The sequence below is a fragment of the Ambystoma mexicanum genome, chromosome 1p (assembly GCF_040938575.1).
Source record: "Ambystoma mexicanum isolate Mex_15411 chromosome 1p, UKY_AmexF1_1, whole genome shotgun sequence".
Lineage (NCBI taxonomy): Eukaryota > Metazoa > Chordata > Amphibia > Caudata > Ambystomatidae > Ambystoma > Ambystoma mexicanum.
This window is the reverse complement of record NC_090921.1, coordinates 4,414,827-4,439,172: the sequence shown is the minus strand read 5'-3', so window position 1 is coordinate 4,439,172 and position 24,346 is coordinate 4,414,827. Positions and strand designations below refer to the sequence as shown.

General features: G+C 45.3%; 3 non-coding genes across 3 annotated transcripts; all 3 read left to right on the top strand.

The window, feature by feature from the left end:
• The first annotated feature begins 3,230 nt into the window (after positions 1-3,230).
• Positions 3,231-3,301, top strand: TRNAG-GCC (transfer RNA glycine (anticodon GCC)). The gene has a single exon. It is a non-coding gene; the product is annotated as a tRNA-Gly (tRNA).
• An 8,413-nt stretch (positions 3,302-11,714) lies between these two features.
• TRNAG-GCC (transfer RNA glycine (anticodon GCC)) lies at positions 11,715-11,785 on the top strand. The gene has a single exon. It is a non-coding gene; the product is annotated as a tRNA-Gly (tRNA).
• A 6,102-nt stretch (positions 11,786-17,887) lies between these two features.
• Positions 17,888-17,958, top strand: TRNAG-GCC (transfer RNA glycine (anticodon GCC)). Its single transcript has one exon. It is a non-coding gene; the product is annotated as a tRNA-Gly (tRNA).
• Positions 17,959-24,346: the final 6,388 nt, after the last annotated feature.

Below are 24,346 nucleotides of genomic sequence, written 5' to 3'. Positions count from 1 at the left end.
TCTACAAAATGCTTGTCCATTGCTCAACACCATCTGCAAGTCCTGACTCCATTTGAGTCTAGCTTTTGACTCTATCTGCGGTGTATTCTGTTGTACTAGATTATATAGGGCAGATATCCCTCTCCTCACCTCCTGGAATTCATTATGTGTGACAAGCAAGGATAGGGAACTGGTTCCCACGGGAAAGAAGGCCAATGCGACCTAAATGATGCGTGCATGCGTTTAAATTGCAATATTTATAATGGCCCACTGTCGATCTGAGCCGTGACTCCATTCCAATCTTTGAAATGACCCTCAACAAACATGTCTCCCAGCGTGTGAAACTGTGCTTCCAGCCAGTCTGTGATGATCCTGCAGTCCATGATGGGGCTTAGGGCAGGATTGTTTATCGTAAGGGGCGCCAATCTCCACCTGCCGGAACAGTTTCCTCCACGCAGGAAGTGTGGATCCCACTGAGTCTACTGGATTGTCCCATTTATAGCAGTCAACAAGCAGAAGAGTTTGTAGATTGGCATCACTAGCTGTCTCGGTTTCCAGTTTAACATGGGGATGTGCCATATCAGTCCCGAACCAGTATGCTGCAAACTGATTCTGTGCAAGCAAGTAGTATAATTCAAAATGTGTAGCTGCAAGGCTACCAGACTCATACCGCAGCACTAAGACTGCTCATTGCATTGTAATTGGGCCGGGTGTCAACACAAAATCGGTGCACAGGCACACCCATTTAGTGAAAAAGTCTCTGCCTCGCCATAACAATATCTTACCGAACAAATATAGCAGCTTGGGAAGGACGATAACCTTCAGGCTGAAATTCTACCCATTAGCGACATTGGTGATTTGCTCTATCTCGCCAAGTTCCGCCGCAGTTGTATTATATATGCTCCATGGATACCGTCAAAGACTCCAATGTTTGAATGTGGAAATAGGGTACCGAAGTATTTAAATGGGGTGCCGGACCATTTGAGGCCAGCCATGTTGGCGGGTCTCTTGGTTTTGGAGCTTAATGGAAACGCTTTGGATTTAGCTCTACTAATGCAGAGTCTTGAGTATTTACTGAAATCAGTCACCACTTGGATCAGGATCATGGGCTATATGCCCTGCCCGGATTCCTCACAAGTAATTGAATAGCATCAGCGCAAAGCTATATCATTTCAGGAGTGCCCCCCAGTCTGATGCCCTTACCTTGGAAATGATCGCTAATGATGTCTGCCAGCAGTTCCACCACTAATGCGAATAGTAGTGGGGAACGAGGGCTGCCTTGCCTCGTACACTTAGCTAAATGGAGAATTGAGGAGAGTATGTCATTCGATCTCCGCCTGGCGAATGGCTTTGTTCATAACAATCTAATCCAAGATGGAAAAATCAGGGCCAAAACCATATTTCTCTAGGACTTTGAAGAGGAATTGCCAGGACACAGAGTCAAAGGCTTTCTGCATGTCTAGAGAAACAGCCACTTCATGCACCTCTGGGTCCACTCAGATCAACATGTTGAATAGTCTTTGCAGATTTAGAGTCATCCCGACTGGTCCAGGTGCATTAGAGAGGTAGAAGCCTAGTTGGTATTATTTTGGCGTACCTTTTAACGTCCACCTTGATAAGAGATAGTGGACGGCAGAAGACGCAATCCCGCGCAGGCTTATTAAGTTATAAAAGCAAGATTATTATGAGTTCTCGCATTGATTCGGGTAATGTCCCTTTTGAAAGGGACTCCTCCCAAAGCTGTAATAGATATGGGGTAGGAGGTCCGGAAATTCTTCATAAAATTCTGGCATAGCCCATCTGACCTGGGTGCATTACCATTGGGCACCTCGCAGATTGCTGTTTTGATTTCTTCTTGCGTCATGGGACTTTTGAATAGGGCACTGGCTTCTCTGGAGAGCAGAGGGATCGGGATACTGTCTAGACATTGCTCCATTTCGGCATTGGCTGTTTTCCTCCTCGGGCCAAATAGTTCTCCATAAAATCAGTAGAAAGTGCCATTCATGTCTGTGCTGCAGTGCATTACTATCCCCACTTTAGATAATATGAACAAGATAGTTTTACTGCAGGTGTCTTTCCTAACCAGTTGGGGCAATAATTACCTGGTGTGCCTGCCTGGATGGAGGGTGGCCTGGGCGGACCCAAGGTACCCGTCTGATCTGGGGGGGCCCAGACCAGCAGGGACCGGCAGGACCGTGATCACACGGTATGGGCCTGTAGGTCCGAAATGAGAGACAGTTACATTGGCAGATGGCAGTCGAACAAGGTGGTCTTCCCAAGGCAGCAGGAGGCTTCCCTCGGTCTCTTCCTCTTTCAGGCGGGAGCTGTTTACTCGATGAGACAGCGGTCCTGGCCGGGTCTAGCTTCCCCTTTCCTTGCTAGGAGTCGCGGCAGGGCGGCTGGCCTTGGTGGCAGTTTGTTGGCCAGCAGGTGACCGCCAGCAGCACTTTGTAGATAAAGGGCCTCTATCTTCCTTAGGTTTAATCACACAACAGCAAACACCTTGACAAAGACGCGGGAGGGATGATCTAATAACTGCGACTATACCAATACTTACAGATATACCGATAGCGAAATAAAAAGTTTATCAAAAGTGAAATACACTGAATAGTGCAACCTCTCCCTAAGACTCGAAACACGTGTGGGTGTTGATTGGTATACAAAGAAAAGTCATTGGTGTTGATTAATTTCATCTAAACTCATTATGCTTGCGCCAAGAACCGTGCACTTCGAATCAATGTATGGTGAGAACTGAGAATTATTGGGCTGAGTTAACTTGTTTTTGGTGTTAATGGCATCCGCTTTTCTAGTTTCTTTGCAGAATTCATGAAGAATAATCTTTTGTCTAGAGGCAATGATATCATTATCAAATAGAAGATATGAGCATTAATGAATGTATTCAATTTACAATGAAATGAGAAATTTGATTTTATTATTGAATAATATTTTCTAAAAGTCTTACCCATGAATCTGACCGGACATATTAATGTTGTAAGCAATAATGAGTTTGAAGGAATTGAAGTGGTTGACAAGGTTTCTCTTATTTCCCTGCGAACTACAGTAAGGCAGAGAGTAAAACTTGAAAAAGGACCTAGCAAAGTATGAATGAAGATTTCACCAGAATGTGAGCTCTCTGCCTTCTCCCTGCTTTTGAAATTGAAAGTGCATTGGTTTCCTGTCACCCTATCCAATCCTTTGGCATTCATGAATTGTGCTCAACTGCACATTTTTCCGGATGGTTGAACATGCAAGCATTGGTGGTTCAGTGGTAGAATTCTCGCCTGCCACGCGGGAGGCCCGGGTTCGATTCCCGGCCAATGCAGCAAAGTTTTTTTTACTTCTAAAAATCTGTTTGCATGCTGCTGACATTTTGAAACTGAAATCAGAACATTATGCACATTATTCTGCAGCTCTAACGTAAACATTCATCCCTCTACCGCCCCCTGGAGCTCTCATGAAAGCATCCAAACGTCCCAGCCACGTCTACGAATTTGCTCACAGATGGTTTACTGGTGTATACTTGTTGAAGAAAATACCGCAAAGAAATTACCATAGCAAAATCCGCATGTTTCTAATATGTGCTCGCACAATACATTATCTATTTAACTCTGAACTTTTAATTATGCCACTTTTTATTGCCCACAGGGCAGAACTCCCGACTATAAACGGAGTGCTCTTCACTGCAGCATAAATCACGTTCTGTTGTGTAATGACTGCACGTAATTGAGGAGGTGTATACTATATGGGTGATCATCAGGGCTTTAAGTGGGCCGGTGTTAGCCTGGGCCACGCCTCGGCAGTCTCAAGAAAGGGCTCCTCAGGCAGTCCTGTAGCCGAAGCGTTGCACAGTTACACAGACTGCCTGCAGGTGTCATCATGCAGCATGAGGCCTTTTAAATGAGGCTTCATGATGAGTGATGACTCTTTACAGGAAAACAGACGGAGAGACAGGTCCCTGTTTCAGAGTAGTCATCACGCAGCAGGCAGCCCTTTCATTCAAGGAGCCTGTGGTTGTTACCCACGCGGCACCTTGAATGAAAGGGCTGCCTGGTGCGTGTGAGAGAGGGGCACACTGGTATCACACCTTTGGTGTGCCCCAGCCTTTCACCAACCCCTCTACCCTGCATTGGCGAGTGGGGGGGCTCTCATTTGGGGTGTGGCCTAAATACACACATACTTTGGCCACGCCCCCCCCCCCTCAATGTAGCACCCCACTTTATCCACTGGTGAACATATTAACTATAGTTAGTGGTGTTCCCATGGAAGGGCAGGGGGGCACAGGCCCCCACTTTGATCAAGCTTGGCAGCACAACCTATTCCCACTGTAGTGAGCTGCAGGTGGCCCACGCTGCCCGGTGCTGGGCGCATTCACAACACAGAAACTGCGAGAAACATCACAACATGATGAGTTCGTTTCTTGACTTTAGTCAGCTGAAAAGTTCGCACTTTGCAATTAAAGTGGGCTGCACATGACATTGTTACCTAATTCATATTTTGGCTTTCTTTCGGTGGCCAATGTGCTGTATGCACAAGGGGGCAGATAGGTCGTCAGGTTTGCCTGTACAGAGCAGGCAGACTGGCTTACCCAGGCCTTTAGTATCTTATCTGGAGTTAACTTCATTGTGTTATGTTTCTGTGGCCTACAATTTCGTGCATGCCGATAATCTCCACATGTTGATGTACTAACACCGAGATTCTCCCATATCCAGCTAGAATAGTTGATATTATTCCACATTTACTTGCATGCAAACCCTCCCGACATAGTCGGGAGTCTCTCAATTATTTCATCACAAATTGCGCTCTTTTTTACCTTCTCCCTCCTAAAATATTTCTAACCCCCATTCAATCCAATGGGAACATTCAATTCTCCCGAGCTCTGTTACAAAACCTCCCTCCCAGCTGTAGCAAAGATGTTGTCATGTATGTTTTGATGTGACGGATTGTCATCTGCAAAGGTGTGAAAGCCCTGGCTTTTTTTATTCTTATTTAAATTAAATGCTGCTGATGATTCTAAGGCTGTCTGTGTAATGAGTACATGTAATTGGCGAAGGTGTATAAGGGTAAAAGGGGGTCAGACCCCCTCATTCATGGTACTACGTCCTTTCATCGACACCCGACACCCGTTTTTTCGACTGGTGTTTTTACGAATGGTTTTTGCCGAAAACACTCATCGACATTTTTTGGGGGGGGAATGGGGAGGGCATATTAAGGGATGGGGAAAACAGAAAATTGGTAGAGGAGGGGGAGGGGAGTAACCCCCCAAAAATGTATTGGACAAAAATTTGATGAGTTTTTTCGGCAAAACTCTTCGTAAAACCACCCGTCGAAAAAACGGCTGTCGATTAAATGACACAGAGCCCTCATTCATAAATGCGCCTTGGTAAAATGATTGTACACATGACTTGCTGTAGCCAGTCTCCTAACAGTTAGAGAGCCAGTTCTGCCATGGCACAGAGCAGGCTCAAATGTCACATATGCATCTCTGACAGTTGCTGTGATGCAAAGTCCATGCAGGCAGAGGTGGCATGGCATTTTTTGAATTCTTTTTTTATTTCAGCACTTAGGTGGTTGAACAAACTACAAAAATAAAGAATCAGGAGGCAAGGCATATACATTACATGGTGCCTGATTACATTGTATATCAGTGGTTAAGCCATATCTATTCTCAATCTGCCACAGACTCAGTGCTTTGGTCATGTTGTGTATCAGTCAGTTTTCGAACATTATATAGTCCTTAAGAGCAGCCTATTTGTCTTTGGGATGACACCCCGCTGGGAGAGGGTAGCATACAGTACTTCCATATCGTTGGCCAATACCATATTTGACATCCACATATTGGGCATGAGAGGACAGTTGTCCTTCCATTTCTAATATATAACTCGTTTAGCTACGAAAAGACCTAGATTTAACAGTCTATGGATGATAATAAACATTTTGCCCACAACGTCAAACATACATGTACGGGAAAGCACGTCCACCCGAAAGCCAGTAATGTCCACTAGGACCTTGCACACCTCTGACCAGTATGATCCCAGCATCGGGCAGGCCCAGAGAATATGCAAAAAGTCTGCATTTGGGGTCCGGCATATCGGGCACCTGCCCTCAGATTCTGAATTGAATAATGTGATTCTGGATGGGGTATAATGAAGGCAATTTACCATGTTAAAGTAGATGAGCTTAAACTCTTTTGCAAGTCTACAAAATGCTTGTCCATTGCTCAACACCATCTGCAAGTCCTGACTCCATTTGAGTCTAGCTTTTGACTCTATCTGCGGTGTATTCTGTTGTACTAGATTATATAGGGCAGATATCCCTCTCCTCACCTCCTGGAATTCATTATGTGTGACAAGCAAGGATAGGGAACTGGTTCCCACGGGAAAGAAGGCCAATGCGACCTAAATGATGCGTGCATGCGTTTAAATTGCAATATTTATAATGGCACACTGTCGATCTGAGCCGTGACTCCATTCCAATCTTTGAAATGACCCTCAACAAACATGTCTCCCAGCGTGTGAAACTGTGCTTCCAGCCAGTCTGTGATGATCCTGCAGTCCATGATGGGGCTTAGGGCAGGATTGTTTATCGTAAGGGGCGCCAATCTCCACCTGCCGGAACAGTTTCCTCCACGCAGGAAGTGTGGATCCCACTGAGTCTACTGGATTGTCCCATTTATAGCAGTCAACAAGCAGAAGAGTTTGTAGATTGGCATCACTAGCTGTCTCGGTTTCCAGTTTAACATGGGGATGTGCCATATCAGTCCCGAACCAGTATGCTGCAAACTGATTCTGTGCAAGCAAGTAGTATAATTCAAAATGTGTAGCTGCAAGGCTACCAGACTCATACCGCAGCGCTAAGACTGCTCATTGCATTGTAATTGGGCCGGGTGTCAACACAAAATCGGTGCACAGGCACACCCATTCAGTGAAAAAGTCTCTGCCTCGCCATAACAATATCTTACCGAACAAATATAGCAGCTTGGGAAGGACGATAACCTTCAGGCTGAAATTCTACCCATTAGCGAGAATAGTTGATATTATTCCACATTTACTTGCATGCAAACCCTCCCGACATAGTCGGGAGTCTCTCAATTATTTCATCACAAATTGCGCTCTTTTTTACCTTCTCCCTCCTAAAATATTTCTAACCCCCATTCAATCCAATGGGAACATTCAATTCTCCCGAGCTCTGTTACAAAACCTCCCTTCCAGCTGTGGCAAAGATGTTGTCATGTATGTTTTGATGTGACGGATTGTCATCTGCAAAGGTGTGAAAGCCCTGGCTTTTTTTATTCTTATTTAAATTAAATGCTGCTGATGATTCTAAGGCTGTCTGTGTAATGAGTACATGTAATTGGCAAAGGTGTATAGGGGTGAAAGGGGGTCAGACCCCCTCATTCATGGTACTACGTCCTTTCATCGACACCCGACACCCGTTTTTTCGACTGGTGTTTTTACGAATGGTTTTTGCCAAAAACACTCATCGACATTTTTTGGGGGGGGAATGGGGAGGGCATATTAAGGGATGGGGAAAACAGAAAATTGGTAGAGGAGGGGGAGGGGAGTAACCCCCCAAAAATGTATTGGACAAAAATTTGATGAGTTTTTTCGGCAAAACTCTTCGTAAAACCACCCGTCGAAAAAACGGCTGTCGATTAAATGACACAGAGCCCTCATTCATAAATGCGCCTTGGTAAAATGATTGTACACATGACTTGCTGTAGCCAGTCTCCTAACAGTTAGAGAGCCAGTTCTGCCATGGCACAGAGCAGGCTCAAATGTCACATATGCATCTCTGACAGTTGCTGTGATGCAAAGTCCATGCAGGCAGAGGTGGCATGGCATTTTTTGAATTCTTTTTTTATTTCAGCACTTAGGTGGTTGAACAAACAGTACAAAAATAAAGCATCAGGAGGCAAGGCATATACATTACATGGTGCCTGATTACATTGTATATCAGTGGTTAAGCCATATCTATTCTCAATCTGCCACAGAGTCAGTGCTTTGGTCATGTTGTGTATCAGTCAGTTTTCAAACATTATATAGTCCTTAAGAGCAGCCTGTTTGTCTTTGGGATGACACCCCGCTGGGAGAGGGTAGCATACAGTACTTCCATATCGTTGGCCAATACCATATTTGACATCCACATATTGGGCATGAGAGGACAGTTGTCCTTCCATTTCTAATATATAACTCGTTTAGCTACGAAAAGACCTAGATTTAACAGTCTATGGATGATAATAAACATTTTGCCCACAACGTCAAACATACATGTACGGGAAAGCACGTCCACCCGAAAGCCAGTAATGTCCACTAGGACCTTGCACACCTCTGACCAGTATGATCCCAGCATCGGGCAGGCCCAGAGAATATGCAAAAAGTCTGCATTTGGGGTCCGGCATATCGGGCACCTGCCCTCAGATTCTGAATTGAATAATGTGATTGTGGATGGGGTATAATGAAGGCAATTTACCATGTTAAAGTAGATGAGCTTAAACTCTTTTGCAAGTCTACAAAATGCTTGTCCATTGCTCAACACCATCTGCAAGTCCTGACTCCATTTGAGTCTAGCTTTTGACTCTATCTGCGGTGTATTCTGTTGTACTAGATTATATAGGGCAGATATCCCTCTCCTCACCTCCTGGAATTCATTATGTGTGACAAGCAAGGATAGGGAACTGGTTCCCACGGGAAAGAAGGCCAATGCGACCTAAATGATGCGTGCATGCGTTTAAATTGCAATATTTATAATGGCCCACTGTCGATCTGAGCCGTGACTCCATTCCAATCTTTGAAATGACCCTCAACAAACATGTCTCCCAGCGTGTGAAACTGTGCTTCCAGCCAGTCTGTGATGATCCTGCAGTCCATGATGGGGCTTAGGGCAGGATTGTTTATCGTAAGGGGCGCCAATCTCCACCTGCCGGAACAGTTTCCTCCACGCAGGAAGTGTGGATCCCACTGAGTCTACTGGATTGTCCCATTTATAGCAGTCAACAAGCAGAAGAGTTTGTAGATTGGCATCACTAGCTGTCTCGGTTTCCAGTTTAACATGGGGATGTGCCATATCAGTCCCGAACCAGTATGCTGCAAACTGATTCTGTGCAAGCAAGTAGTATAATTCAAAATGTGTAGCTGCAAGGCTACCAGACTCATACCGCAGCACTAAGACTGCTCATTGCATTGTAATTGGGCCGGGTGTCAACACAAAATCGGTGCACAGGCACACCCATTTAGTGAAAAAGTCTCTGCCTCGCCATAACAATATCTTACCGAACAAATATAGCAGCTTGGGAAGGACGATAACCTTCAGGCTGAAATTCTACCCATTAGCGACATTGGTGATTTGCTCTATCTCGCCAAGTTCCGCCGCAGTTGTATTATATATGCTCCATGGATACCGTCAAAGACTCCAATGTTTGAATGTGGAAATAGGGTACCGAAGTATTTAAATGGGGTGCCGGACCATTTGAGGCCAGCCATGTTGGCGGGTCTCTTGGTTTTGGAGCTTAATGGAAACGCTTTGGATTTAGCTCTACTAATGCAGAGTCTTGAGTATTTACTGAAATCAGTCACCACTTGGATCAGGATCATGGGCTATATGCCCTGCCCGGATTCCTCACAAGTAATTGAATAGCATCAGCGCAAAGCTATATCATTTCAGGAGTGCCCCCCAGTCTGATGCCCTTACCTTGGAAATGATCGCTAATGATGTCTGCCAGCAGTTCCACCACTAATGCGAATAGTAGTGGGGAACGAGGGCTGCCTTGCCTCGTACACTTAGCTAAATGGAGAATTGAGGAGAGTATGTCATTCGATCTCCGCCTGGCGAATGGCTTTGTTCATAACAATCTAATCCAAGATGGAAAAATCAGGGCCAAAACCATATTTCTCTAGGACTTTGAAGAGGAATTGCCAGGACACAGAGTCAAAGGCTTTCTGCATGTCTAGAGAAACAGCCACTTCATGCACCTCTGGGTCCACTCAGATCAACATGTTGAATAGTCTTTGCAGATTTAGAGTCATCCCGACTGGTCCAGGTGCATTAGAGAGGTAGAAGCCTAGTTGGTATTATTTTGGCGTACCTTTTAACGTCCACCTTGATAAGAGATAGTGGACGGCAGAAGACGCAATCCCGCGCAGGCTTATTAAGTTATAAAAGCAAGATTATTATGAGTTCTCGCATTGATTCGGGTAATGTCCCTTTTGAAAGGGACTCCTCCCAAAGCTGTAATAGATATGGGGTAGGAGGTCCGGAAATTCTTCATAAAATTCTGGCATAGCCCATCTGACCTGGGTGCATTACCATTGGGCACCTCGCAGATTGCTGTTTTGATTTCTTCTTGCGTCATGGGACTTTTGAATAGGGCACTGGCTTCTCTGGAGAGCAGAGGGATCGGGATACTGTCTAGACATTGCTCCATTTCGGCATTGGCTGTTTTCCTCCTCGGGCCAAATAGTTCTCCATAAAATCAGTAGAAAGTGCCATTCATGTCTGTGCTGCAGTGCATTACTATCCCCACTTTAGATAATATGAACAAGATAGTTTTACTGCAGGTGTCTTTCCTAACCAGTTGGGGCAATAATTACCTGGTGTGCCTGCCTGGATGGAGGGTGGCCTGGGCGGACCCAAGGCACCCGTCTGATCTGGGGGGGCCCAGACCAGCAGGGACCGGCAGGACCGTGATCACACGGTATGGGCCTGTAGGTCCGAAATGAGAGACAGTTACATTGGCAGATGGCAGTCGAACAAGGTGGTCTTCCCAAGGCAGCAGGAGGCTTCCCTCGGTCTCTTCCTCTTTCAGGCGGGAGCTGTTTACTCGATGAGACAGCGGTCCTGGCCGGGTCTAGCTTCCCCTTTCCTTGCTAGGAGTCGCGGCAGGGCGGCTGGCCTTGGTGGCAGTTTGTTGGCCAGCAGGTGACCGCCAGCAGCACTTTGTAGATAAAGGGCCTCTATCTTCCTTAGGTTTAATCACACAACAGCAAACACCTTGACAAAGACGCGGGAGGGATGATCTAATAACTGCGACTATACCAATACTTACAGATATACCGATAGCGAAATAAAAAGTTTATCAAAAGTGAAATACACTGAATAGTGCAACCTCTCCCTAAGACTCGAAACACGTGTGGGTGTTGATTGGTATACAAAGAAAAGTCATTGGTGTTGATTAATTTCATCTAAACTCATTATGCTTGCGCCAAGAACCGTGCACTTCGAATCAATGTATGGTGAGAACTGAGAATTATTGGGCTGAGTTAACTTGTTTTTGGTGTTAATGGCATCCGCTTTTCTAGTTTCTTTGCAGAATTCATGAAGAATAATCTTTTGTCTAGAGGCAATGATATCATTATCAAATAGAAGATATGAGCATTAATGAATGTATTCAATTTACAATGAAATGAGAAATTTGATTTTATTATTGAATAATATTTTCTAAAAGTCTTACCCATGAATCTGACCGGACATATTAATGTTGTAAGCAATAATGAGTTTGAAGGAATTGAAGTGGTTGACAAGGTTTCTCTTATTTCCCTGCGAACTACAGTAAGGCAGAGAGTAAAACTTGAAAAAGGACCTAGCAAAGTATGAATGAAGATTTCACCAGAATGTGAGCTCTCTGCCTTCTCCCTGCTTTTGAAATTGAAAGTGCATTGGTTTCCTGTCACCCTATCCAGTCCTTTGGCATTCATGAATTGTGCTCAACTGCACATTTTTCCGGATGGTTGAACATGCAAGCATTGGTGGTTCAGTGGTAGAATTCTCGCCTGCCACGCGGGAGGCCCGGGTTCGATTCCCGGCCAATGCAGCAAAGTTTTTTTTACTTCTAAAAATCTGTTTGCATGCTGCTGACATTTTGAAACTGAAATCAGAACATTATGCACATTATTCTGCAGCTCTAACGTAAACATTCATCCCTCTACCGCCCCCTGGAGCTCTCATGAAAGCATCCAAACGTCCCAGCCACGTCTACGAATTTGCTCACAGATGGTTTACTGGTGTATACTTGTTGAAGAAAATACCGCAAAGAAATTACCATAGCAAAATCCGCATGTTTCTAATATGTGCTCGCACAATACATTATCTATTTAACTCTGAACTTTTAATTATGCCACTTTTTATTGCCCACAGGGCAGAACTCCCGACTATAAACGGAGTGCTCTTCACTGCAGCATAAATCACGTTCTGTTGTGTAATGACTGCACGTAATTGAGGAGGTGTATACTATATGGGTGATCATCAGGGCTTTAAGTGGGCCGGTGTTAGCCTGGGCCACGCCTCGGCAGTCTCAAGAAAGGGCTCCTCAGGCAGTCCTGTAGCCGAAGCGTTGCACAGTTACACAGACTGCCTGCAGGTGTCATCATGCAGCATGAGGCCTTTTAAATGAGGCTTCATGATGAGTGATGACTCTTTACAGGAAAACAGACGGAGAGACAGGTCCCTGTTTCAGAGTAGTCATCACGCAGCAGGCAGCCCTTTCATTCAAGGAGCCTGTGGTTGTTACCCACGCGGCACCTTGAATGAAAGGGCTGCCTGGTGCGTGTGAGAGAGGGGCACACTGGTATCACACCTTTGGTGTGCCCCAGCCTTTCACCAACCCCTCTACCCTGCATTGGCGAGTGGGGGGGCTCTCATTTGGGGTGTGGCCTAAATACACACATACTTTGGCCACGCCCCCCCCCCCTCAATGTAGCACCCCACTTTATCCACTGGTGAACATATTAACTATAGTTAGTGGTGTTCCCATGGAAGGGCAGGGGGGCACAGGCCCCCACTTTGATCAAGCTTGGCAGCACAACCTATTCCCACTGTAGTGAGCTGCATGTGGCCCACGCTGCCCGGTGCTGGGCGCATTCACAACACAGAAACTGCGAGAAACATCACAACATGATGAGTTCGTTTCTTGACTTTAGTCAGCTGAAAAGTTCGCACTTTGCAATTAAAGTGGGCTGCACATGACATTGTTACCTAATTCATATTTTGGCTTTCTTTCGGTGGCCAATGTGCTGTATGCACAAGGGGGCAGATAGGTCGTCAGGTTTGCCTGTACAGAGCAGGCAGACTGGCTTACCCAGGCCTTTAGTATCTTATCTGGAGTTAACTTCATTGTGTTATGTTTCTGTGGCCTACAATTTCGTGCATGCCGATAATCTCCACATGTTGATGTACTAACACCGAGATTCTCCCATATCCAGCTAGAATAGTTGATATTATTCCACATTTACTTGCATGCAAACCCTCCCGACATAGTCGGGAGTCTCTCAATTATTTCATCACAAATTGCGCTCTTTTTTACCTTCTCCCTCCTAAAATATTTCTAACCCCCATTCAATCCAATGGGAACATTCAATTCTCCCGAGCTCTGTTACAAAACCTCCCTCCCAGCTGTAGCAAAGATGTTGTCATGTATGTTTTGATGTGACGGATTGTCATCTGCAAAGGTGTGAAAGCCCTGGCTTTTTTTATTCTTATTTAAATTAAATGCTGCTGATGATTCTAAGGCTGTCTGTGTAATGAGTACATGTAATTGGCGAAGGTGTATAAGGGTAAAAGGGGGTCAGACCCCCTCATTCATGGTACTACGTCCTTTCATCGACACCCGACACCCGTTTTTTCGACTGGTGTTTTTACGAATGGTTTTTGCCGAAAACACTCATCGACATTTTTTGGGGGGGGAATGGGGAGGGCATATTAAGGGATGGGGAAAACAGAAAATTGGTAGAGGAGGGGGAGGGGAGTAACCCCCCAAAAATGTATTGGACAAAAATTTGATGAGTTTTTTCGGCAAAACTCTTCGTAAAACCACCCGTCGAAAAAACGGCTGTCGATTAAATGACACAGAGCCCTCATTCATAAATGCGCCTTGGTAAAATGATTGTACACATGACTTGCTGTAGCCAGTCTCCTAACAGTTAGAGAGCCAGTTCTGCCATGGCACAGAGCAGGCTCAAATGTCACATATGCATCTCTGACAGTTGCTGTGATGCAAAGTCCATGCAGGCAGAGGTGGCATGGCATTTTTTGAATTCTTTTTTTATTTCAGCACTTAGGTGGTTGAACAAACTACAAAAATAAAGAATCAGGAGGCAAGGCATATACATTACATGGTGCCTGATTACATTGTATATCAGTGGTTAAGCCATATCTATTCTCAATCTGCCACAGACTCAGTGCTTTGGTCATGTTGTGTATCAGTCAGTTTTCGAACATTATATAGTCCTTAAGAGCAGCCTATTTGTCTTTGGGATGACACCCCGCTGGGAGAGGGTAGCATACAGTACTTCCATATCGTTGGCCAATACCATATTTGACATCCACATATTGGGCATGAGAGGACAGTTGTCCTTCCATTTCTAATATATAACTCGTTTAGCTACGAAAAGACCTAGATTTAACAGTCTATGGATGATAATAAACATTTTGCCCACAACGTCAAACATACATGTACGGGAAAGCACGTCCACCCGAAAGCCAGTAATGTCCACTAGGACCTTGCACACCTCTGACCAGTATGATCCCAGCATCGGGCAGGCCCAGAGAATATGCAAAAAGTCTGCATTTGGGGTCCGGCATATCGGGCACCTGCCCTCAGATTCTGAATTGAATAATGTGATTCTGGATGGGGTATAATGAAGGCAATTTACCATGTTAAAGTAGATGAGCTTAAACTCTTTTGCAAGTCTACAAAATGCTTGTCCATTGCTCAACACCATCTGCAAGTCCTGACTCCATTTGAGTCTAGCTTTTGACTCTATCTGCGGTGTATTCTGTTGTACTAGATTATATAGGGCAGATATCCCTCTCCTCACCTCCTGGAATTCATTATGTGTGACAAGCAAGGATAGGGAACTGGTTCCCACGGGAAAGAAGGCCAATGCGACCTAAATGATGCGTGCATGCGTTTAAATTGCAATATTTATAATGGCACACTGTCGATCTGAGCCGTGACTCCATTCCAATCTTTGAAATGACCCTCAACAAACATGTCTCCCAGCGTGTGAAACTGTGCTTCCAGCCAGTCTGTGATGATCCTGCAGTCCATGATGGGGCTTAGGGCAGGATTGTTTATCGTAAGGGGCGCCAATCTCCACCTGCCGGAACAGTTTCCTCCACGCAGGAAGTGTGGATCCCACTGAGTCTACTGGATTGTCCCATTTATAGCAGTCAACAAGCAGAAGAGTTTGTAGATTGGCATCACTAGCTGTCTCGGTTTCCAGTTTAACATGGGGATGTGCCATATCAGTCCCGAACCAGTATGCTGCAAACTGATTCTGTGCAAGCAAGTAGTATAATTCAAAATGTGTAGCTGCAAGGCTACCAGACTCATACCGCAGCACTAAGACTGCTCATTGCATTGTAATTGGGCCGGGTGTCAACACAAAATCGGTGCACAGGCACACCCATTTAGTGAAAAAGTCTCTGCCTCGCCATAACAATATCTTACCGAACAAATATAGCAGCTTGGGAAGGACGATAACCTTCAGGCTGAAATTCTACCCATTAGCGACATTGGTGATTTGCTCTATCTCGCCAAGTTCCGCCGCAGTTGTATTATATATGCTCCATGGATACCGTCAAAGACTCCAATGTTTGAATGTGGAAATAGGGTACCGAAGTATTTAAATGGGGTGCCGGACCATTTGAGGCCAGCCATGTTGGCGGGTCTCTTGGTTTTGGAGCTTAATGGAAACGCTTTGGATTTAGCTCTACTAATGCAGAGTCTTGAGTATTTACTGAAATCAGTCACCACTTGGATCAGGATCATGGGCTATATGCCCTGCCCGGATTCCTCACAAGTAATTGAATAGCATCAGCGCAAAGCTATATCATTTCAGGAGTGCCCCCCAGTCTGATGCCCTTACCTTGGAAATGATCGCTAATGATGTCTGCCAGCAGTTCCACCACTAATGCGAATAGTAGTGGGGAACGAGGGCTGCCTTGCCTCGTACACTTAGCTAAATGGAGAATTGAGGAGAGTATGTCATTCGATCTCCGCCTGGCGAATGGCTTTGTTCATAACAATCTAATCCAAGATGGAAAAATCAGGGCCAAAACCATATTTCTCTAGGACTTTGAAGAGGAATTGCCAGGACACAGAGTCAAAGGCTTTCTGCATGTCTAGAGAAACAGCCACTTCATGCACCTCTGGGTCCACTCAGATCAACATGTTGAATAGTCTTTGCAGATTTAGAGTCATCCCGACTGGTCCAGGTGCATTAGAGAGGTAGAAGCCTAGTTGGTATTATTTTGGCGTACCTTTTAACGTCCACCTTGATAAGAGATAGTGGACGGCAGAAGACGCAATCCCGCGCAGGCTTATTAAGTTATAAAAGCAAGATTATTATGAGTTCTCGCATTGATTCGGGTAATGTCCCTTTTGAAAGGGACTCCTCCCAAAGCTGTAATAGATATGGGGTAGGAGGTCCGGAAATTCTTCATAAAATTCTGGCATAGCCCATCTGACCTGGGTGCATTACCATTGGGCACCTCGCAGATTGCTGTTTTGATTTCTTCTTGCGTCATGGGACTTTTGAATAGGGCACTGGCTTCTCTGGAGAGCAGAGGGATCGGGATACTGTCTAGACATTGCTCCATTTCGGCATTGGCTGTTTTCCTCCTCGGGCCAAATAGTTCTCCATAAAATCAGTAGAAAGTGCCATTCATGTCTGTGCTGCAGTGCATTACTATCCCCACTTTAGATAATATGAACAAGATAGTTTTACTGCAGGTGTCTTTCCTAACCAGTTGGGGCAATAATTACCTGGTGTGCCTGCCTGGATGGAGGGTGGCCTGGGCGGACCCAAGGCACCCGTCTGATCTGGGGGGGCCCAGACCAGCAGGGACCGGCAGGACCGTGATCACACGGTATGGGCCTGTAGGTCCGAAATGAGAGACAGTTACATTGGCAGATGGCAGTCGAACAAGGTGGTCTTCCCAAGGCAGCAGGAGGCTTCCCTCGGTCTCTTCCTCTTTCAGGCGGGAGCTGTTTACTCGATGAGACAGCGGTCCTGGCCGGGTCTAGCTTCCCCTTTCCTTGCTAGGAGTCGCGGCAGGGCGGCTGGCCTTGGTGGCAGTTTGTTGGCCAGCAGGTGACCGCCAGCAGCACTTTGTAGATAAAGGGCCTCTATCTTCCTTAGGTTTAATCACACAACAGCAAACACCTTGACAAAGACGCGGGAGGGATGATCTAATAACTGCGACTATACCAATACTTACAGATATACCGATAGCGAAATAAAAAGTTTATCAAAAGTGAAATACACTGAATAGTGCAACCTCTCCCTAAGACTCGAAACACGTGTGGGTGTTGATTGGTATACAAAGAAAAGTCATTGGTGTTGATTAATTTCATCTAAACTCATTATGCTTGCGCCAAGAACCGTGCACTTCGAATCAATGTATGGTGAGAACTGAGAATTATTGGGCTGAGTTAACTTGTTTTTGGTGTTAATGGCATCCGCTTTTCTAGTTTCTTTGCAGAATTCATGAAGAATAATCTTTTGTCTAGAGGCAATGATATCATTATCAAATAGAAGATATGAGCATTAATGAATGTATTCAATTTACAATGAAATGAGAAATTTGATTTTATTATTGAATAATATTTTCTAAAAGTCTTACCCATGAATCTGACCGGACATATTAATGTTGTAAGCAATAATGAGTTTGAAGGAATTGAAGTGGTTCACAAGGTTTCTCTTATTTCCCTGCGAACTACAGTAAGGCAGAGAGTAAAACTTGAAAAAGGACCTAGCAAAGTATGAATGAAGATTTCACCAGAATGTGAGCTCTCTGCCTTCTCCCTGCTTTTGAAATTGAAAGTGCATTGGTTTCCTGTCACCCTATCCAATCCTTTGGCATTCATGAATTGTGCTCAACTGCACATTTTTCCGAATGGTTGAACATGCAAGCATTGGTGGTTCAGTGGTAGAATTCTCGCCTGCCACGCGGGAGGCCCGGGTTCGATTCCCGGCCAATGCAGCAAAGTTTTTTTTTTACTTCTAAAAATCTGTTTGCATGCTGCTGACATTTTGAAAGTGAAATCAGAACATTATGCACATTATTCTGCAGCTCTAACGTAAACATTCATCCCTCTACCGCCCCCTGGAGCTCTCATGAAAGCATCCAAACCTCCCAGCCACGTCTACGAATTTGCTCACAGATGGTTTACTGGTGTATACTTGTTGAAGAAAATACCGCAAAGAAATTACCATAGCAAAATCCGCATGTTTCTAATATGTGCTCGCACAATACATTATCTATTTAACTCTGAACTTTTAATTATGCCACTTTTTATTGCCCACAGGGCAGAACTCCCGACTATAAACGGAGTGCTCTTCACTGCAGCATAAATCACGTTCTGTTGTGTAATGACTGCACGTAATTGAGGAGGTGTATACTATATGGGTGATCATCAGGGCTTTAAGTGGGCCGGTGTTAGCCTGGGCCACGCCTCGGCAGTCTCAAGAAAGGGCTCCTCAGGCAGTCCTGTAGCCGAAACGTTGCACAGTTACACGGACTGCCTGCAGGTGTCATCATGCAGCATGAGGCCTTTTAAATGAGGCTTCATGAGGAGGGATGACTCTTTACAGGAAAACAAACGGAGAGACTGGTCCCTGTTTCAGAGTAGTCATCACGCAGCAGGCAGCCCTTTCATTCAAGGAGCCTGTGGTTGTTATCCACGCGGCACCTTGAATGAAAGGGCTGCCTGGTGCGTGTGAGAGAGGGGCACACTGGTATTACACCTTTGGTGTGCCCCAGCCTTTCACCAACCCCTCTACCCTGCATTGGCGAGTGGGGGGGGCTCTCATTTGGGGTGTGGCCTAAATACACACATACTTTGGCCACTCCCCCCCTCAATGTAGCACCCCACTTTATCCACTGGTGAACATATTAACTATAGTTAGTGGTGTTCCCATGGAAGGGCAGGGGGGCACAGGCCCCCACTTTGATCAAGCTTGGCAGCACAACCTATTCCCACTGTAGTGAGCTGCAGGTGGCCCACGCTGCCCGGTGCTGGGCGCATTCACAACACAGAAACTGCGAGAAACATCACAACATGAAGAGTTTGTTTCTTGACTTTAGTCAGCTGAAAAGTTCGCACTTTGCAATTAAAGTGGGCTGCACATGACATTGTTACCTAATTCATATTTTGGCTTTCTTTCGGTGGCCAATGTGCTGTATGCACAAGGGGGCAGATAGGTCGTCAGGTTTGCCTGTACAGAGCAGGCAGACTGGCTTACCCAGGCCTTTAGTATCTTATCTGGAGTTAACTTCATTGAGTTATGTTTCTGTGGCCTACAATTTCGTGCATGCCGATAATCTCCACATGTTGATGTACTAACACCGAGATTCTCCCATATCCAGCTTGAATAGTTGATATTATTCCACATTTACTTGCATGCAAACCCTCCCGACATAGTCGGGAGTCTCTCAATTATTTCATCACAAATTGCGCTCTTTTTTACCTTCTCCCTCCTAAAATATTTCTAACCCCCATTCAATCCAATGGGAACATTCAATTCTCCTGAGCTCTGTTACAAAACCTCCCTCTCAGCTGTAGCAAAGATGTTGTCATGTATGTTTTGATGTGACGGATTGTCATCTGCAAAGGTGTGAAAGCCCTGGCTTTTTTTATTCTTATTTAAATTAAATGCTGCTGATGATTCTAAGGCTGTCTGTGTAATGAGTACATGTAATTGGCGAAGGTGTATAGGGCTAAAAGCGGGTCAGACCCCCTCATTCATGGTACTACGTCCTTTCATCGACACCCGACACCCGTTTTTTCGACTGGTGTTTTTACGAATGGTTTTTGCCGAAAACACTCATCGACATTTTTTGGGGGGGAATGGGGAGGGCATATTAAGGGATGGGGAAAACAGAAAATTGGTAGAGGAGGGGGAGGGGAGTAACCCCCCAAAAATGTATTGGACAAAAATTTGATGAGTTTTTTCGGCAAAACTCTTCGTAAAACCACCCGTCGAAAAAACGGCTGTCGATTAAATGACACAGAGCCCTCATTCATAAATGCGCCTTGGTAAAATGATTGTACACATGACTTGCTGTAGCCAGTCTCCTAACAGTTAGAGAGCTAGTTCTGCCATGGCACAGAGCAGGCTCAAATGTCACATATGCACCTCTGACAGTAGCTGTGATGCAAAGTCCATGCAGGCAGAGGTGGCATGGCATTTTTTGAATTCTTTTTTTATTTCAGCACTTAAGTGGTTGAACAAACAGTACAAAAATAAAGCATCAGGAGGCAAGGCATATACATTACATGGTGCCTGATTACATTGTATATCAGTGGTTAAGCCATATCTATTCTCAATCTGCCACAGAGTCAGTGCTTTGGTCATGTTGTGTATCAGTCAGTTTTCGAACATTATATAGTCCTTAAGAGCAGCCTATTTGTCTTTGGGATGACACCCCGCTGGGAGAGGGTAGCATACAGTACTTCCATGTCGTTGGCCAATACCATATTTGACATCCACATATTGGGCATGAGAGGACAGTTGTCCTTCCATTTCTAATATATAACTCGTTTAGCTACGAAAAGACCTAGATTTAACAGTCTATGGATGATAATAAACATTTTGCCCACAACGTCAAACATACATGTACGGGAAAGCACGTCCACCCGAAAGCCAGTAATGTCCACTAGGACCTTGCACACCTCTGACCAGTATGATCCCAGCATCGGGCAGGCCCAGAGAATATGCAAAAAGTCTGCATTTGGGGTCCGGCATATCGGGCACCTGCCCTCAGATTCTGAATTGAATAATGTGATTCTGGATGGGGTATAATGAAGGCAATTTACCATGTTAAAGTAGATGAGCTTAAACTCTTTTGCAAGTCTACAAAATGCTTGTCCATTGCTCAACACCATCTGCAAGTCCTGACTCCATTTGAGTCTAGCTTTTGACTCTATCTGCGGTGTATTCTGTTGTACTAGATTATATAGGGCAGATATCCCTCTCCTCACCTCCTGGAATTCATTATGTGTGACAAGCAAGGATAGGGAACTGGTTCCCACGGGAAAGAAGGCCAATGCGACCTAAATGATGCGTGCATGCGTTTAAATTGCAATATTTATAATGGCCCACTGTCGATCTGAGCCGTGACTCCATTCCAATCTTTGAAATGACCCTCAACAAACATGTCTCCCAGCGTGTGAAACTGTGCTTCCAGCCAGTCTGTGATGATCCTGCAGTCCATGATGGGGCTTAGGGCAGGATTGTTTATCGTAAGGGGTGGCAATCTCCACCTGCCGGAACAGTTTCCTCCACGCAGGAAGTGTGGATCCCACTGAGTCTACTGGATTGTCCCATTTATAGCAGTCAACAAGCAGAAGAGTTTGTAGATTGGCATCACTAGCTGTCTCGGTTTCCAGTTTAACGTGGGGATGTGCCATATCAGTCCCGAACCAGTATGCTGCAAACTGAGTCTGTGCAAGCAAGTAGTATAATTCAAAATGTGTAGCCGCAAGGCTACCAGACTCATACCGCAGCGCTAAGACTGCTCATTGCATTGTAATTGGGCCGGGTGTCAACACAAAATCGGTGCACAGGCACACCCATTCAGTGAAAAAGTCTCTACCTCGCCATAACAATATCTTACCGAACAAATATAGCAGCTTGGGAAGGACGATAACCTTCAGGCTGAAATTCTACCCATTAGCGACATTGGTGATTTGCTCCATCTCGCCAAGTTCCGCCGCAGTTGTATTATATATACTCCATGGATACCGTCAAAGACGCCAATGTTTGAATGTGGAAATAGGGTACCGAAGTATTTAAATGGGGTGTCGGACCATTTGAGGCCAGCCATGTTGGCGGGTCTCTTGGTTTTGGAGATTAATGTAAACACTTTGGATTTAGCTCTACTAATGCAGAGTCTTGAGTATTTACTGAAATCAGTCACCACTTGGATCAGGATTATGGGCTATATGCCCTGCCCGGATTCCTCACAAGTAATTGAATAGCATCAGCGCAAAGCAATATCATTTCAGGAGTGCCCCCCAGTCTGATGCCCTTATCTTGGAAATGATCGCTAATGATGTCTGCCAGCAGTTCCACCACCAATGCGAATAGTAGTGGGGAACGAGGGCTGCCTTGCCTCGTACACTTAGCTAAATGGAGAATTGAGGATAGTATGTCATTCGATCTCCGCCTGGCGAATGGCTTTGTTCATAACAATCTAATCCAAGATGGAAAAATCAGGGCCAAAAGCATATTTCTCTAGGACTTTGAAGAGGAATTGCCAGGACACAGAGTCAAAGGCTTTCTGCATGTCTAGAGAAACAGCCACTTCATGCACCTCTGGGTCCACTCAGATCAACATGTTGAATAGTCTTTGCAGATTTAGAGTCATCCCGACTGGTCCAGGTGCATTAGAAAGGTAGAAGCCTAGTTGGTATTATTTTGGCGTACCTTTTAACGTCCACCTTGATAAGAGATAGTGGACGGCAGAAGACGCAATCCTGCGCAGGCTTATTAAGTTATAAAAGCAAGATTATTATGAGTTCTCGCATTGATTCGGGTAATGTCCCTTTTGAAAGGGACTCCTCCCAAAGCTGTAATTGATATGGGGTAGGAGGTCCGGAAATTCTTCATAAAATTCTGGCATAGCCCATCTGACCTGGGTGCATTGCTATTGGGGACCTCGCAGATTGCTGTTCTGATTTCTTCTTGCGACATGGAACTTTCAAGTAGGTCACTGACTTCTCTGAAGAGAGATCGGGATACCGTCTAGACATTTCTCCATTACAGCATTGTCAGCTTCCCTTCTTCGGACCATATCGTTCTGAATAAAACCAGTAGAAAGTGTCATTTATGTCTGTGCTGGAGTGCAGTACTGGCCCCTGTTTAGATAACATAAACAAGATAGTGTTACTGCGGGTGCCTTTCCTAACTAACTCAGGCAATAGTTTACCCGGTGTGCCTGCCTTGCCATAGCGCCTGGACATCTGTGGCATGTCCTTGAATTTTAGTTTTCTTTGTGCTGTTTCGTGCAAGGTATCTAGTTCTGTTTTAATTTCTATTTGTAAGTGCAGAGTGGGTGCTGCGGCATGTCAAGTATCAAGCACCTTAACTCATATTTGTGCAGTACGGATTTAGTTCCTTAAAGTATTTTGGATACCAAATTCGGTTGAAATGGCGATCCCCATGCAAACACTTTAAAAGCATGCCATAAAGAGGCGATGGATGAGACTGACCCCATGTTGTGCTAAAAAATTAAGCCATCTGGTCATGCAAATTAATAGAGAATGCTGGGTCTAACAGTGCAGACGGTTTAAAGCATCATGGAGTTTTGCGGCCTTAATCCGGGGCAAGGTTTAAGAACAGTTCGATGGGGCAATGGTCAGAGAAAGTTCTGGGGAGGATGTCACATGATCAAACTGTGTTTAGTGCTCGGAATGTGTGAGAAACCTGACAGTATTCTCCCACCTTATCCCCGGGATCTTCAATTCAGGTGACCAGGGAAGGGCCATCACTTTTGGATCCCAACCCTGGGGTTAGACAAGCGAGGGAGAGTCACTTGAGTGGAGAATCACATGGGATTGGGAGGAGAATACCCAAAGGCGAGACATGGGACTCCTCCTTTCCCAATTATACACCAATTCACTCTCCCTCAGCCTTAATGGGGTATTTCCAAGCACACCCATCTCCCCCTCCCCATTTCCAATAAGTACTGAGACGAAGAAGAGGCAATTGGGAGCAATGAGGATACCCATAGAAACAACATAGGAATGCAAAGTAAGGCCTACCATGTAACACCTTTGAATTGTTCCACTAATAGAGTCAGGCAAGGTCAGACACTTTACTCCAACTGTGCACACCTAACTCCAATTGACTCTCACCTGCATAATAAAAAGTGTGGTTCTGCCAGAAGCAGAGTGCGAGCTGGAGTTGTGGATGGGACCAGGAGAGCCAAGGATTAGGGAGCTGCAGAAGGAGAAGCCTGGAGAGTCCAGAGTGGAGCGGCGTGCCAAGATGCTGGCCCAGAGTGTGTGAGGGGCTGCAGCATGGCTGGGAAGCCGTATCTCCAGAGAGCCGGCGTGAGGCAGACTGCGACCTGCTGGCCGAGTCCAGAGAGATGCACGTGTGCCGGTCCCAAGGATGTCTGAGTGGCAGGTGGTGAGACACTGACCTCGACCCACTATATCCCGAGAAGACCGCTAGCCAGCGCCATGCTACCTGGCAAGTTTTGTGAAAGTGAAGAGATAAACTCAGGAGCATGCTGCTGTCTGGAGCAGGTTTTGAAATGAAAAAGATTTACAAGTGACACAAAAGTAAAGAAAGAAGAAAGCAAGAGAGAAAGTTAAGAGAGTGGAAAGCAAGGGAGAAAGCATAAAGAAAGATGTGCTAGC